This window comes from Triticum aestivum, chromosome 7D (genome assembly GCF_018294505.1).
Source record: "Triticum aestivum cultivar Chinese Spring chromosome 7D, IWGSC CS RefSeq v2.1, whole genome shotgun sequence".
Taxonomy (NCBI): domain Eukaryota; kingdom Viridiplantae; phylum Streptophyta; class Magnoliopsida; order Poales; family Poaceae; genus Triticum; species Triticum aestivum.
In genome coordinates, this window is record NC_057814.1 from 117,094,298 (window position 1) to 117,111,947 (window position 17,650).

Sequence of the window (17,650 nt, forward strand, 5' to 3'; positions counted from 1 at the left end):
GCAGTATGAAGGTCCTGCCAGCTACGCTCTTACCAAAGAAGAGAAGGAAATCTTCTTTGAATGCCTGCTTAGTATGAAGGTCCCGACTGGCTTCTCGTCGAATATAAAGGGAATAATAAATATGCCAGAGAAAAAGTTCCAGAACCTAAAGTCTCATGACTGCCACGTGATTATGACGCAACTGCTTCCGGTTGCATTGAGGGGGCTTCTACCAGAAAACGTCCGATTAGCCATTGTGAAGCTATGTGCATTCCTCAATGCAATCTCTCAGAAGGTGATCGATCCAGAAATCATACCAAGGCTAAGGAGTGATGTGGTGCAATGTCTTGTCAGTTTCGAGCTGGTGTTCCCACCATCCTTCTTCAATATCATGACGCGCGTCCTAGTTCATCTACTTGACGAGATTGTCATTCTGGGCCCCGTATTTCTACACAATATGTACCCCTTTGAGAGGTTCATGGGAGTCCTAAAAAAAATATGTCTGTAACCGCGCTAGGCCAGAAGGAAGCATCTCCATGGGCCATCAAACAGAGGATGTCATTGGGTTTTGTGTTGACTTCATTCCTGGCCTTAAGAAGATAGGTCTCCCTAAATCGCGGTATGAGGGGAGACTGAGTGGAAAAGGCACGCTTGGAGGGGAGTCAATAATATGCAGGGACGGATATTCTTGGTCTCAAGCACACTACACAGTTCTACAGAACTCTACCTTGGTGACCCCGAATGTCGATGAACACAAGAACAGTCTGCGCTCCAAACACCCGGAGCAGTGCGACGACTGGATTACATGTGAACACATCAGGACTTTCAGCAGTTGGTTGGAAACACGTCTCAGAGGTGACAACACTGTTTGTGATGAGCTGTACTCGTTGTCCAGGGGACCATCTTCGACTGTATTGACATACAAAGGATACGAGATAAATGAGAATACATTTTACACGATCGCCCAAGATCAAAAGAGCACCAACCAAAACAGCGGTGTCTTCTTTGATGTAGCAACCGAGAGGGGAAAGGACACATATTATGGTTACATAGTGGACATATGGGAACTTGACTACGGACATGATTTTAAGGCCCCTTTGTTTAAGTGCAAATGGGTCAATCTGTCAGGAGGCGGGGTACAGGTAGACCCACAGTACGGAATGACAACAGTGGATCTGAACAATCTTGGGTACACTGACGAACCGTTCGTCCTAGCCAATGATGTGGCACAGGTTATCTATGTGAAGGACATGTCTACCAAACCGAGAAAAAGAAAAGATAAGGAAGCGAAGACATCATACGATGAGCCAAAGCGCCACATAGTTCTTTCAGGAAAAAGGGACATCGTGGGAGTGGAGGGCAAGTCAGACATGTCCGAAGATTATGAAAAGTATCATGAAATTCCTCCCTTCAAAGTCAAGGCTGACCCCAGCATCCTGATAAATGATGAAGATTATCCATTGTTACGGCGCAATAAGGAAAGGACACAAGCGAAGAAAAACTGAAGACGTTCTCTCCACAACTATTATGATGATACCATGCCAACTTTCAACCTTTTCATAGTTCATTCGAAATCCCTTTGTAACAGACGAGTTTCCGTATGAAATCCTGATACTTCGAAAGAGATTGTCCGTTTTGTACACGAAGTGCATCCAGTTTTTGCCGTAACCCTCTCAACTTTCTTGCACATGCTATGTGGATGAAATGATGATACCACGCCAACTTTCAACCTTTTCATAGCTCATTTGAAATGCTTTTCAATTTTAGGGTCTTATAGCTCAAAATAATGAGTAAATGCATGAAAAATAACAAATGAAGTCAGAAAGGGTTGAAAATTGATGATGTGGCTTTGAATGGTGCATTTTGAACACACAAAAAGTGAGGAGTTCAAATAAGTTTAAAAAATGAAATCCCTTTGTAACAGACGAGTTTCCGTATGAAATCCTGATACTTCGAAAGAGATTGTCCGTTTTGTACACGAAGTGCATCCAGTTTTTGCCGTAACCCTCTCAACTTTCTTGCACATGCTATGTGGATGAAATGATAATACCATGCCAACTTTCAACCTTTTCAGAGTTCATTTAAAATGCTTTTCATTTAAAATAGCTCAAAATAAAATAAATAAGTAATTAGAAACAAAATAATATAAACTTTAATAAAATATATAAGTAGAAACAAAATAAATTAAACTTTAATAACATTTATGAAACTAAAATTAACAAAGTATTTATAAAGAAAACAAAAAACAGTCAAAAAATAAAAAATATGCCACCTACTGGGCCACCACAGCCTGAATATGACAAGAAACCCATCGATGGGCCAGGATTCAGGCCCGCAGAAGGCCCAGTAGGCCCATCAGGCATAGCAGTGACAATTAGGCTCGTAAGCCTGCAATGGAGAGGAGCTCGAGAGGGGTGCGGCAGTGGGGCTTATAAACCAATGCGCGCCCCTCTCAACTAGCGAGGTGGGACTAAACTTTCGACGCGGGCGCAGCAGCACAAGGCCTTTGGTCCCGATTGGTGGCACCAACCGAGACTAAAGGTGTGCATTGGTACCGGTTCGTGGCACCAACCGGGACCAAAGGCCGCCGCTTCCCGCCCTTTGGGCTGCTAAAAAGAGGCCTTTGGTCCCGGTTGGTAGCACCAACCGGGACTAAAGGGGGCATTGGTACCGGTTAGTGCCACGAACCGGAATCAATGCTTAGTCTATATAACTAGCACTTGTGAAATTTTTCATTCAGTTCGTCTTCCCCGCCCCGACGACGCCGCCAGGCTGCCCCTCTGCGCCTCGCCGTCGCCGTCGTCGCCCCTGCCTCCGACACCGTCCCGCGCCGCCCAGACGCCGTCGCTGCCCCGCGCCCCCTGCCTCCTCGTCACCCGTCGCCGTCGCCGCCCCCTGCCTCCTCGTCGCCCGTAGCCGTCGCCGCCCCCTGCCTCCTCGTCGCCCGCTCGCCGCGCCCCTCACCGTCGCCGTCGCCGCGCCCCTCACCATCGCCCACGTGCCCTGCCTCCTCGTCGATCGCCGCCCCCTTAGTGAGCTCATATGAATTTTTCTAATTTAGATGTGTAGTTAATTGAGTTGTTGTAATTTGTTGATAAATGAATATGCAAAAGTTAGATTTTTTTTCTGTCTATAGATTTTTTTGTGATATTATTGTTGAATATGCAAATGTTTGTGTGTTCATATATATGCAAAGAATATGTCAATTTTTTTCATAGAATTTTTATGATTTTTTTCTGTTGTAATTTTGTTCATAGAATTTTTATGATTTTTTTCTGTTGTAATTTTGTTCATAGAATAAGAAGAGGAAGTGTTTAATAGAATTAGTTAGAAATAGTAGAACTAGTTAAACTAGTTTATTTTTAGTAAGTACTACTTTATTCTATTTATAGAAAGTGTGCTTAGTAGTTGAACTAGTTGATTTAATAAAACTAGTTTATTTTACTATAGAAGTAGTTTATTTTTAGCAAGAAAATTAATAGAACTAGTTTATTTTTTCGTTAAAGCAATTATTCCCGCATCGACGTCGACGATGCCAATCCCGCATCCTCGTCGTCGACTCGGCGGAGGAGGTCGGCTTGATCAGAGGGGCCATGTCCGGGACCGGGCTCCGCCGAGCTGGTTTTGGGAGGTGCTACCTTCCGGGGGGCGTAGGTTGGTGAGGAACCAGCCCGTCGTTGACCCGATCCTTATTTGGTGGCGGTCGCATGGGCCAGTGACGGTGCCGAGGCTTCCGGACACCGTGGAGGTGGTACGTCACCGTGTCAGCGAGGAGGACAAGCACGTCCGTCGCTACATGGTTGCGTTGGAGGGCAGGTTCGACAATAGCTGGCAGGTTCTTCAGGGATCTCACTGGAGCTATGATCCTGTGATGGTTCCTTCTCTTTGGGTGTCCACCGCCCGCGCCGATACCCGTCGGGCGCTACGGTTCTAGCTGTACTAGCGATGCTATATGTATGATAGTATTCGAGGTGTATTAGTGATAATATTCGACGATATACGGACGCATGGAGATGATGTAGTTTTGCTTATAATTGAATGCATCCTAATTTGAATACTACTTTATTTTGTGATTTGATTTTGCTTATTGAATGCTCAAATTGGAAAACTACTCCTACTTTGAATGCTAAAATTGGAGAGCACTATGCAAGGCGTATGCATATGATTAGTTGATAGCTTATAGGGTTTTTGTTTTCGCAGAAATCTAGGAGCCCCCCTCCATCATCCCCGCCGTCGTCCCCGTCACCGACCCCCTCCGACCTTGAGGTGAGACCAGCCACGAACCGGTTTTAGAAAGATAATTAAACGATATTTCGGGTTGACTTTAAGTCTGTTGAGTCTCCACCATATATGAGAGGACGAAGAATCCCGACTGTTGTCGTGGGGGTAGCTTCTCCTTCGTTCCCGTGTGCTAGACAATTTGGTGTAATGCACTCGGGAACGAAATGAGGAGCTACCATCACCGATGGTCGCAAATGTCAGAGAGGAATCAGTGAGGGAGAGTTCCACCATATATATATGAGAGGACGAAGAATCCCGACTGTTGTCGTGGGGGTCGCTTCTCCTTCATTCCCGTGTGCTAGACATTTTGGTGTAATGCACTCGGGGATGAAAGGAGGAGCGACCATCACCAACGGTCGAATGTATACACCACGTGAGCTGAGAGTTTTTAAGAAAAGACTCGACAGACCGATAGTCAACCCGTGATGAATAATAATGACCTAACTTAGGTTTTTAGTACATATATTTAATTATAGACGTTTAATATTTGAATTATGAACATAGGAAATGTCGTACTCGGACGACGAAAGTCTCCCGGGGGAGTGCGACTGGTGCCACGACGACCGAGGTCAGTGCGACAGGTTCATTGAGCTGGACGAAGATCGAAGCTTCAGCATTAAGCTCGAGGAGACCTTCGATGTTGAAACGGTACGCAACGACGACAAGTGTTTTTTTCGTAATTAAGCACGACTTCAACTATATATTTCAACGTGTACTTATCATCTTTTACAATTCGACTAGCTTATCCCATGCTATGCAAGACGCTATGTCTTGGAGAGGATGGGTTTTGAAGACCATGAAAGTATGGAAACAAAGAAAATTCACCTAAGGACCCATCATGGTATGGATTTCGAAGTAAAACTGTACAATTCTGAGAGCGTAACCCATTTTGGTTGCAAAAATTGGAAGCACTTTGCAAGAGTATGGTTTTCATGAGGATATGCTTGTCACCATGGATCTTGGTGATCCTGAAATCGAGCAAAACAATCTAGACATTTGGGTCCTTGTTGATACGCCTTCAATTCTACCGCTATGTGAGTTTCTCAAACATAGTTATTAACTAATTTATATTGTTTATTTCAAAATGTTGACAGCTTATTTCCATTGACAACTTATTTTCATTCTTCAAAGAATGTGCGGAAGATGGTAGACAAAACCCACTACGATGACTGCGAATTAACTTATCAAGAGAAAAATCATCTGATCGCATTTTGTACTGATCTTGAGAATTACAATATCTACAATCAAACTCCTCAACATTATGGTCAATACGTGCCACTAGTGCACGTGTTGAACAACAGTAACTTCCATGGAGATACCCTGGTAAGATTTTTTACTATTACGACATCCTTGCATCTTTTGCATACTTCTCAAACTAGTACATCATTGCTAACTACGAAATTATTACTATGTTTTTCAACAGATAATCCCGAATGATTGCGTGCCTCATCTGATGTATCAGCATGGTGGTCGCCTTGATGTTTTGAACATACTGCCAGGTCATCCTACGAATCTCAACTGTCCATACCGGATTTCTAAAAGAAGTGGAGACATGACAATCAAAGAATGGAAAAAATGTATGGATAGTCGTAAGGAGGTTCTTGGAAGCAAAAGGAAGCGAAGCGCAAGAATTGGAGATAGGATGATCTCCATTCTCCATAATGGAGAGTCGGGGTCTATATTGTTTTATGCTATTTTACCTTAAAGAGGGCATTTAGGTCCTACCTAATACTGATGATCATGTGCCTGGAACAACTAAGTAGGGTTGGTTCGATGACTATGAGGATGATGAGCGTATGACTTGTTATTAATAACGAGTAGAAGTTGTATGATGATAATTAGTAGGACTTATTATTACGATGATGCATGATGCGGGCATGAAGAGTTATTATATATCAGTGGGTGAAATGAACATGGATTGGATTGAAGTGAAGGCAACAAGCATGTGGTGCATGTCGAAAGTAGTACTAATCCAAACTTGATCAAGTTAGGATTAATATTACTTTCGACATGCACCACATGCTTGTTGCCTTCACTTCAATCCAATCCATGTTTAGGCATAGCAGTAGCGTTGGTAAACCAAGCATGGAAATAAGAGAGGACACTTCTCTCTGTTAGCTAGCTTACACACCCTAAATTACCCCCTAAACCACCCCCCCTTTCAGAAAAAAAACAAAAACCTCAGCTCCTGCCAGCTGCTGACGCGTGGATGCCTATTGGTCCCGGTTTGTGCCACCAACCGGGACCAAAGGGCCTCCTGCCTGGGCTCGCCGCACGGGCCACGTGGAGGCCCATCTGTCCCGGTTCATGTAAGAACCGGGACTAAAGGCCCAGGGCATTAGTAACGACACTTTAGTCCCGGTTCAACAACCGGGACAAAAGGCCCTTAAGAACCGGGACAAATGGCCCTTTTTCTACAAGTGCTTCCTCCCCTGCGCTGGTGCCAGGCTCAACAATATGGGAGTGTGATCAGATGTGGCTGCTGTAATATGTTGCACCCCCGCATGGGGGAATCGTTCACACCAATCAACCGTCCCCAGTGCTCTATCCAATCGAACTCGCGTGTAAGTGCCACCGGTCACTCTTTTCTCATAAGTCCACCGAGTGCCACTAAAACCCAAGTCTACGAGGCCGCAAACATCTATGGCATCTCGAAAACCTTGTATTTGTGATTGGCTTCTAGTCCCAACTCCATCATGTTCGTCGTGCCTAAGCACCTCATTAAAATCAGCAAAGCAAACCCAAGGCATATTCTGCAGACTTGCCAAGTTCTTCATGTATCCCATGTTTGGTGACGAAGATGGGTCTGAGCCTCCCCATAGAAGCATGAGAGCCTCCATGGATCTCCTCCCAGATCACTAACTTTATCATCAATATGATATCTCGAGTAACCCAAAATTTCAATCTTTATTTCATTATTCCAAACATAGCCAAACCTCCACTTCTACCGGAGGAATCAACAGCAAAAGAGCTATCATAACCTAAAGTACTTGCTAAACCCTCAGCTCTAACTCCAGAAATTTGAGTTTCAACTATGCAAAGTACTCTAGGGGCAAACTTTTGCACCAATTCGCGCAGCTCTTGAATTGTCGGGGCGTTGCCTATCCCACGACAATTCCAACATAAGAGATTCATTGCGCCCGGCGGTCCTCCGCCAAGGAGGCCGCCGATCTTGCATCATTATCCTTCCCCCCGCTAGGGTTCTTCTTGTGACCTCCATTGTCGTTCTTTTCAGCCGTAACAGTTATTCTGGACCTCTTCGGATCCTGCTTTGGGGGCGGGCTTAAAGGAATAACAGCTCGTTCCCCACTGTTCTTGCCCACAAGAACTAGTTCTGAGCCCTTGTTAGCAGCGGGTTTAACCACTCCCACAACTTCTTCTGACGTGCGCTTGCGGCTGGGGTCGACTTCTTCCATGTGAGCATCCTCCTGCCCCTCCTCTTCTTCCCTCGCCTGCTTCTGACCTTTTGTTTTCTGACTCCTATTACGACGACGCGTCCCCCAAGCAGTGGTTGCTGGTGCACGCAAGTTCTTGAAAACTACGGCTGACGGAGGGTGAACACCATCTCCATGCTCCTTGAATTCGTGACCCATGAAGCCACACACTTGGCACCAGTCCGGGAGGCGTTCATATTTCACCGCAAAGATTTCTCTCTCGCCTCCCCTGACAATGGATGTGGCCTTCTTGAGTGGATTACGTACATCAAGCCGCACACGAACCCGGAAGAAATTCCCCTCGAAATCAAAGGACGAGGGTTCAGAGTCCACAAACTCGCCAATCTTGGACGCCAGCGCTTTCACCTTTCCATGGAAGGCTATCGGGAGATCAATAATCCGTGCCCAGATATCAAATTTGAACAACTCAATAGTAGATGGTTTTGAGTATCCATCATACGGTTCCCTCTAAAGTGCCACGGTCCACCTTGAGTCACTGTTTCCCAATCACCCAAGCAATTGAATTGCATCTAGAAGAGATTTTCTTCTAGGGTTTTGATCTTGCCGTCCCTTGCAAGATCCCAAGCAGTTCTCATATTACGGAAAAACCAGTAGGTGTTGAATCCTTTATCCATATGCACATGAACCAGTATGATCCATCTAAGATCCTCCTCCGCAGGGGCATTAGATTCCTCAAACACAACATCATCAAGATCTTCCTCCCGCAAGGCCAGTTCCTTCATCATATCCTCAATCTTGCCCTTCTTCTTGCCTCCCATCGCTGATGATTCGCCAGCTCGAGCCATGACCGGGTTTCCCCAGATCAGATCAATCTCTCTGCCTTGGGGCAGGAGAGAAAAATTTGCCCTTCCTCCCAACCTACTTGCAGAACCCTAGCAAGGTCAGGGAGCAGTCAGAGACTACTCCGCCGGCCTAGGAAAGAGAATGGCAGCAGGGGGCGGCAGGCAATAATGGTCTCAACGTCGTCGCAGGCGACGAGAGGAAGAGAAACCCTAACGTGAGGGAAAACCCGCAATTCCCACTTGAAGCCTGGCACATCTGCAGGGGCGGGCCCACGTTGGCCCAGCAGGTTTTCTCTTTTGAGAAATGGCCCAGCAAGTAGCACAGGACACCGCCGGGTAGGTAAGAAAGCCGCTTACCTTGTGTAATGAAATAGAGCCCAATAGAGAGGGACACTTGTACTGCTGCACGCAGCCCAACATGCATCGCGGGCAAGCGGCCCATCAAGGAGCACATCCAGCGCGTGATGCAAGGATGTAGCCCACTCTCACGATGCGAGTCGCCGGCCGTGAAGGAGCAGGTTGGCAATAGAAGGAGCGACCCTCAAACAAAAAGGTACTCCCTTCATTTTTGTCTCAAGTCAAAGTAACTCTATTTTAACCAAACTTATAGAAAAAGATATTAATATTTACAAGGCCAAAGGAATATCTTTAGATTCATTATAGATTGTAATTTAATATTATCTATATTTGGTATTGTATATGTTGATATTTTTTTATATAAATTTGGTCAAAGTTTGTAAAGTTTGACTTGACACAAACTTATACGCGGAGTAAAAAGGAACGGAGAAAGTAATAGAAGGAGCAGCACGTGACACATCACATCTATCGATCTGATTTGCCTCGGAAAAAAATTCTATCGATCTGATCGATACGTCCGCCTCTAGCACTTTGTCTGCTTAGTTGGTTCGAGGTCGCCAACGACGCCAAATCTGCCAAGTCGCCGGAGAACAATATTGGTACGTATGCTCCTGCACCAAACCCCCAAATCCCCAATGCTATGTGATCTATTATATCCAAAATCTAATTCTTTGATTGCTTCACTAACCTTAGGGCACTGGCGTCTAGGGCTACTCGATAGAGCTAGAGAACTTAACTGTATTTGGTACTGGATTATCTGCATTGTGTGGAGATTGGAGAAAAGATTACAATACTCTTGAGCGCGGGCTGGACACACAAGCACAATGTAGTTAAGTCTAATTGTATAACCTAGCAATTCAAGTATTATGCTTTATCTTTTTTTTCTTTGTGCAAATTATTTTACTTTCCGAATTAACGGTCGTATACAAATACTCAAATTATAGAAGAAGCTCAGCTTATGGAAAGGCATTTTAAAATGGAATACAAAAACCAAAAAATTCTGAAGTGCTATCTGCTCATCCGCTTTAAATCCAAAAGATTCATTTCGTGATTTCAGTTTAGATCATTTGATGTTCATCCAAAACATTTAGATCATGGGGAACTGAGGGTCCTTAGACATCACCTTCGTCCTTACATTGTCGATGTCCGTGCAGATGATCGCTTCTCTAGTCTAAGTAATATTTATGTGACTCAAAAGGTGTTTGGGTTTATCGACTTCTGAAGCTAGTATTAATATTGCCGGTTGCAACTACTACAGATATTCTTCAACTATGAGAATTGTGAAAACATATTTGCGCAATAGTCTTAGAGCATCTCCAGCCGTTCGGCCCCCCCGGGCGCCTAAAAAGAGCGGCCTGGGGCGAACCGGCGATAGCTCGGCCCTGGGGCGACCTAGCTCCCAGTCACGCCCCCAGGCGCCGGCCCCAGGATGCGGAAAATTCGAATCTGGTCGTTCCCGCTCACAAAAGACGCCACAAGTCCGGCGATCACAAGTCATAGTTCGGCGATCGGATGTAGTCTGGCGTACAAAAAAGAGAGCGCCACAAGTTCGCGTGCGCAACGCATCACTCGGCGGGGTCGGCCTCAGGCGTCGGTGGAGTCGGTGTGCGCGGGCTTGGCGGTGTCGGAGCTGCTTCTGTGCTGGGCGGTGTCGGCGCGGCTTCGGTGCTGCTGGGCGTCGTGGAGGCGTCATCACTCGGGCTTGGCGGCGGCGTGGGCGCGGGAGTTGGCGTCGCCGTCGTGGGCAGTTGGTTCAGGATGAGGCCACGCTCCGCCATGTACCACGCCTTGAGCTTCTCGTCGGTGCTCTGGAGCATGTTCGCCCCACCCATCAGAAAAGCCAGGTCGGTATTCCTCTTCTTCGCGGCGACGTTGGTCCGGAGCAGGTCGAGCTTGATGGCGCTGCTCGTCATCAAGGACGACCACCGCGCCGCGGTTTTCTCTTCACGTAGGACGGCCCAGGCCTGTGCGTCGGCGAGGCAATGCTCGATGGACTCCTGCACCCGCGCGGTTGCCGCGTCGGCGTGTTTCCCCTTCTTGGCCCCTTTGTTGCCGTCCGGCCGCCCCTCTGACGCGCCCTGCGTCGGCGCGTCCGGCTTGTAGGTCTCCTTGGCCTTGTCGAGGGTGCGCCGGACTTCCGCCCACTTCTCGCACATGTCAATGCGCTTGTAAACGTGGAGGTACTTGAACTCGGCGTCGTTGTTGCCCTGCCGATACAAGGCGAACATGCGCAGCAACTGTGCGGAGGAACAAACAGTTGGCGGGCGCACACGGCGAAGAGAGGCGGGAGACCAGCGTGCCATACCTGATCCTCAACGCTGGCGCCGCTCTCCGGGCGAGCCGCGACCTCCTCGACGACCCCATGTCATTTGTTGCACGCCCCCTGGATACGCCCCCAATGGTTCGCCATCGCCTTCGCCCCGCGCTGCATGTAGACGCCTTTAAAGTAGGGGTCGACGAGCTTGCGTTCGTCGAACTCGGCCTTGATGCGTTCCCAGTACGTCTCGATGCTCTGGTTCGTGCCGATGGTCGGGTCGAGGCAGACGATTTTCTATGCTTCGGCGAGACATTCCTCCTCCTTGGACGCCCACTTGATGCGCGGCTCGCCGAACCTGGCCGCCCGCTTCTTCTTCTTGCACCTCCTCGCCGGAACAATCGCCTGCTCCTCCTCCTCCTCCTCTTCGTCCTCCTCCTCCTGCTCCTGCTCCTCCTCGCCGTAGACGTAGCCGAGCTCGCCGTCCATGCCGCCGCTGAGATCCACCGTTTCGTCCGGGGTGACGAACTCGGGAGACGCGGCGGCCGCGGTCGAGCCGGTCGCGATGATGTTCTCCATGTCGGCTTCGGTCTCGTCGGTGTCGCCGAGGTGCGAGAAGGGAAGCGCGCCACGGCGGAAAGGGGGCGTCGGGGAGGACGCGGAGGCGGGCGGCGAGTAGTTGTACGGAGAGTACTGCACGCCGGCAAAGGCAGGCGAGGGCGTGCGCTGGGCCGGGTGTCCATGGGGAAGGTGACGTTGGGGTTGAACCCACCGTGCGCGTCCCCGTCGGCGTAGCCCAGCGAGGGCGATCCCCATGGCTGTGGCGACGGAGAGCCGACGCCTTGCTGGCCCCAGGGCGCGTACTGGGCGTGGCTGCCGGGTGGATTCATCATCCCCGCGCGAGTCGCCTCGGCCTCGGCTTGGTTCGCCGAAGCCGTAGCCGCACGCGCCGCGTTGTCACGGGCCTTCTTGGCGATCGCCCTGTTCCACCGGTCGGCGGTGACAGCCTCCCGTCGCTGAACTTTCGCCCTCCAGTCAGCGTTTGACATGCCCGGTGGCTTGGACGGCGGCGCCCTCGGCTTCCTCTACTTCGGCTGGGTGACGGAGGCGGTCACGGTTGCCGCGGCGCGGGGGACGACGTACTTCTTCGGTGGCATGGCGGCCGGCTGGGAGGCGAGCGGGAGGGAGATTGGCGGGAGGAAGGAAGAGAATGGGAGGGAAGTGGGGGAAAAGCGGAAAGAAACGGCGGGAAGAGGCGCTCGACTCGCCGACAGGGCGGACCCACGCGCCCTTTTCGCTTGTGCCGGTGCCCCAGGCGCCCCCAGGGCGCCGGGTTCGGCATGGGTCCGCAGGCACCAGTTTCGGCCCGAGCCGGCGAAAAACGGGCTTCTGGGGGCGCGACTGGGCCGTTTTTTCGGCGCCGGCGCGGCAAAAACGCCTGGGAGGACCTGTTGGGGGCGCGGCTGGAGATGCTCTTAGTGACGAGGCCTTGAAGTACAACCTTATTTGTATGTCTATGAAAATGAAAGGAGGAAGGTTACCAGTGATGTGATTGTTCTCTTGTAGGCCATGAAATAACGTATAAAAATATATTTTGAAAAGGTATTTGACCTAACTTATTTCCTTATTATAAAATTGTACTCAAATGTTACTATGTGGTTTTGTTTTGTTTTTTTTTGTTTTGTAGGCAATCAAAGCTCCAATGTTGCATTTTGTTGACACTGTTATAGTATTTCTTTTTTAATTTGGACACTTTGATGCTCCGCTATTATTCCATTTTTTATGATCAACTAATATTTTAAGTGAAAATCTTTAATTAGCATTACGATCCGCTATTATTCCATGCCTAGATTTTATTGTTAAGTGTGTTATTATTATTATTACCGGATATCCACACGTATGCGATAGATATTGGACACCGGGTCATTTTTGTCCTGGGTCCGTCCCTGCACATCTGCAATAAACACCCCTTATTTCATGAGAAAAGGAAATCAAAACCCACTGTCATGAAACTGTGATGCATGCGTTGGTGCAGGTTGATTTCATTGAGCGACTGTATAAGCTTTCTTTTGAAAAAAGACACACAGCTCGAACCGACTATTCTATCCGTCGAATGAGAACCGATGGGTGCACAGATCTTCGCGACATCAACTAAAGACGTACCGTGTTGGGCTATGTCTCCCCTCCCTCACGAACGTCCGTGCACGCAGATGAACGCACTTTCTAGGCCCCGTTTGGCATGCGCCGGCTCCTTAAAATCCACGGATCTGCGGAGCATCGTTTCGTCCGCTCCAAAACTTTTCGCTGCAGCTCCGTCCGCTCCCGGAGCAGAGCAGGGGATGGACACCGAACAGGGCCCTAGTCGGAGCTCCTATAGGTAAATGCGGCAGATTGGCGAGGCTTTCCAGAGACGAACGACGACTGAACCGGCCCACTAGCGCAGGCAAAGGCAGCAAAAGGAGAGAGCGGGCAGGGCTACTCAGCGGCTATGTCTTTCTCAAAAAAAAAAAACTCAGCGGCATTGTCTTGTTAGGGGCGAATCTACCGGTGAGGCTTTGATAGGCTCGAGCCTACCCTCCAAAATCGCGGAATATTTTTTACTACTATGCATCGACTGGCCCAGACCAGCAAAAGCAGATCAGCCGGCCCATCTAAGCGAATTAGGCATGCGAGGCCACGAGCAGGCAGGAGTCGCACCCGCACAAGGCACGAGCTGTGCAGCGAGGCAGCCCGCACCCTCGACGACCTAGCCGCCGGACGGCTGGAGCAGGCGCGGAGCTCGGCATCCCGCGGTCACCGGACGCCGCCACACCGCGCAGACCTCGGCACCCCACCGGTCGCTGGCACCGAGGGAGCCTGCACGGAGAGGCGGGCAACTCGTCGCCCAGGGCCCAGCACGTTCGGAGCTTGCCTGGCCGGCGCCCATCGCCTGAGGCAGCCGACGCATGGCCGTTGCCTATCGCCTGAGGGCTGAGGACCTTCTCTGTCTCTCTCTGGAATCTAGCTATTTTATTGCTTTCTTTTTATGCTTCCTGATCGCAGTCATCTCTGATGCAGTGTGCTACTAGCTTTTAGTCTAGTTCTAGTCAGTAGGTTTCTTCTATGTCTAATTTCATTCAAGTGGTTCGCATGTTTAAAAAAAAATCTAAAATCAATCTAGTAAATACTACTTTCTCCGTCAAATAATGTAAGTTTTTTGACACTCCACTAATGTCAAAAAATGTATTACTGATGTCAAAAAAACGTCTTACATTATGCAACAGAGGAAGTACATGTTTTCAGTAGAAATCTGGAAAAATTTCAGTTAATTTGCACAAAAGGATTAGAAGATAATCAATTTTTTTCTTCAAACGAGCATTTAGTTTTCTCGGCGTAAACGTTGAGCCCACCCTTCATTTTATTTCTAGATTCGCCACCGTTGTTAGGCCACCCTGGTTACCTATTATTCGTCACTGTAAATGAAAATGTGGTGACGCATTAATAAATCTCGCGAGTTATCCTAAAAAACAAGATAAAAGTAGCGAACTGGACATTGTAGTGTTTTTGGAAATTCCAAAACCTTTTTAAAAAACGAAAAAACAAACATGATTAAATTTGGAAAATAACTTTCCTGATTTTTTGTGATTTCCTTAAAAAAACATTTCCTGAAAACACGAACAAATTTTTGAAATCTAATTTTTTTTAATGTGCCAAGAAAATTTACAAAACCGATATATTTTAAAATTTCCAAAGCAAATTTTGAACAAAATTGTTTTTGAAGCTGTGAACACATTTTAATATAGCTACAGTTTATAAATGCCGAAAAAAAATTAAACAGTGAACATTATGAATTCCTGGATATTTTTTGAAACATGATTTTTTTAATATAAAATGAGCAACTTTTGAGGACATTTTTAGAAATTCCTGAATATTTATTGAAGTTGTGAAAAAGGGCAATTTTGGAATTTTTAAAGCATGATCATTTCTTGAAACTGTGCACAAACTTTTTGTATATAAAATGAGCAATGTTTTTTGAATTTCTGAAGAAAATTCGAAATTCTGAACAATTTTAAAATTTCTCAGAATGGAAAATAATAGTCGAAAATGTAATAGGAGAAAAATCAAAATATATGTATATAACAAGAAAAATAAAAAAATAAAAGAAAAACAATAAGAAACTGGTTCCCGAATCTTCCGGAAGGTTCCCAAAACCAGCAGGAACATTCTCCTAAAACACGGGGCCGTGTGCACGTTCACTTTTCAGAGAAATGGGCCGGCCCATATTGTTTGCTTGGTCGCTTGCCTGTGCGAAGAGCCGCCAGTTTGCTGTATGATGCGGCTAATAGGAATTTCACTTTCTAACAACTTCACAAAAAATATCCCGTGGAACTTTGTTCAATCCCGATTTAAGAAAACCAAATGTGCTGAAAGAAAATCAAAAGAAGCCTAAGCAATAGCCCATGTCAAAATGGGTTGACATTCTCGCAACACCGTTGGACCGGGTAAGCAAGATTAGATATTCTTTTTACGAGATGTAGCACGGAATTTTCTATTAGACGCTATCTGCGTCTAATTGTCGAGATAACGCACACAACGACAACACTAAGTGAACAACTGGGCCGGCCATCTAAGATAGCTAACGAGTAGATCACATCTGGTTTTAGGAATCCTTGCTAAAAAATCTGGTTTTGGGAACCTTCTAGCAGGTTCCTGAACCCTTCTGACTGGTTTTCTGGTTTATTATAATTATTATTATTCATATTTCTTTTTTAATTTTAACTTTCTGATTCTATTCATTTTTTAATTTTCTTTATGATTTTGTTCAGAATTTCACAATTTTTCAAAATTTGCTCAGGATTTCAAAAGAATGCTTCCATTTTCAAATTGTTCACAAATTGTAGAATACCTTTCGTGTTTTCAAAATTTGTTCGGAGTTTCAACAATTGTTCCATTTTCAAAATTTGTTCACAAATTCCAATAATTTCCATATCACCAATTGTTGTCTGGTAATTTAAAAAATTGTTCACAGATTTTAAATAATGTTCGTATTCCAAATTCTATTCGGGAGTTAAAAAAAAGGTTCACAAATTTGATAAAATGTTCATGTTTCCAAATTTTGTTCAGGAGTTCAAAACAATGTTCCCATGTTTTAAAAATGTTTGTGTATCTAAAAATTGTTTTTGAATTTGACAAATGTTCCCGTTTTCAAACTTTTCGGTGAGTTTTAAAAACTGTTCCTGTTTACTAAAATTGTTTGCATTTTTTCAAATTTTATTCACAATTTTTCAAAGTTCCATAAAACATTCATCTTGTTTTACATAAAATTGTTTTGCTTTCAAAATTTAAAAAGCGTTTGGATCCGCGCTCGTTTCGGTTCTTAAGATTATGCGCTGCGTTGTACACAAGCTAGCTCGCTAGATCAACTGGCTTGCAGCTCATAGCTGGAAGCACAGGCTCGCTGGTTTGATCCCTGCGCATTTTTTTTCCGAGCGCTGCATTTTCGGTTCTGTATTGGTCGCTCGCCACATGGCCGGCCCAATCGGGAAATTCACATGTGCGTGCGGTATAGCAGCAGATAGGATATCCCATGTAGCACCATGTTCACTAGATGTGCGCTCGCCTAGGTGGGCTGGCGCAATGTGGCGGATTTGGGAAGTTTTTATAGAATGCTACAGACCGCTGTTACAACTTTCCGCATGGATTATTTTCTTTTTTATGTGTATGCTACAGAACGGTGAACATTTTCTTTCAACACACATCAAACATATTCCATACATCCTATGAACATTTTTTTAGAACGTGTGAAACATTTTTGAACTATTACCAACATTTTTTTAAAATGTCACAAACTTTTTTTGAATGGTGCGGAACAGTTTTCCAAATGTATGCGAACAAATTTTTACATTGTATTGACTTGCTATTTGAGTTAATCCATAGTCAATTTGAAACTTCCATGTGTTTTGCTTGGAGTCAAATCACCATTTTCTTTCACTTACACTTGCTAATTGCAAGTACTAAATACCTTTACTTACAACTAAGTGCTAAGTTGCTTATCATTACTGGCCATAAATGTCACTTGGATGCTTCTGCCCAAGCTTTGAATCTGGAGGCCCACACGGGTGCTACGGGGATGTTCGGTTCTTTTACATGCCATCTAGAACTTCTTCACTTTGCGATCCAGAATATACGCGGAGGTACTAGTGTTCTATATGGAGTTGTTATCAAGAGACTAGATCGTCAATGGTGCGTGTTACCACACCCATTTATTTGAATAATAAAATGATAGGCTAATAAAAATATGGTCACATCAAACATCTTAAATTTGCATTAAAAAACCATACATTAGCCCATATTGAGGGTAATCTCATATATCGCTAAAAGCAAGGTTCACAAATGCATCTTCGGTTCACAAAGGCGATTCTTTCAGAGGGCTGCATTTTCGGTTATCTACTGGTCACTAGCCACATGGCCGGCCCAATCGGGAAAGTCGCTTGTGCGTGCGGTCGACATTCTGCCGCACATAGCGGCAGATAGGATCTCCCATGTAGCACCATGAGCACCAG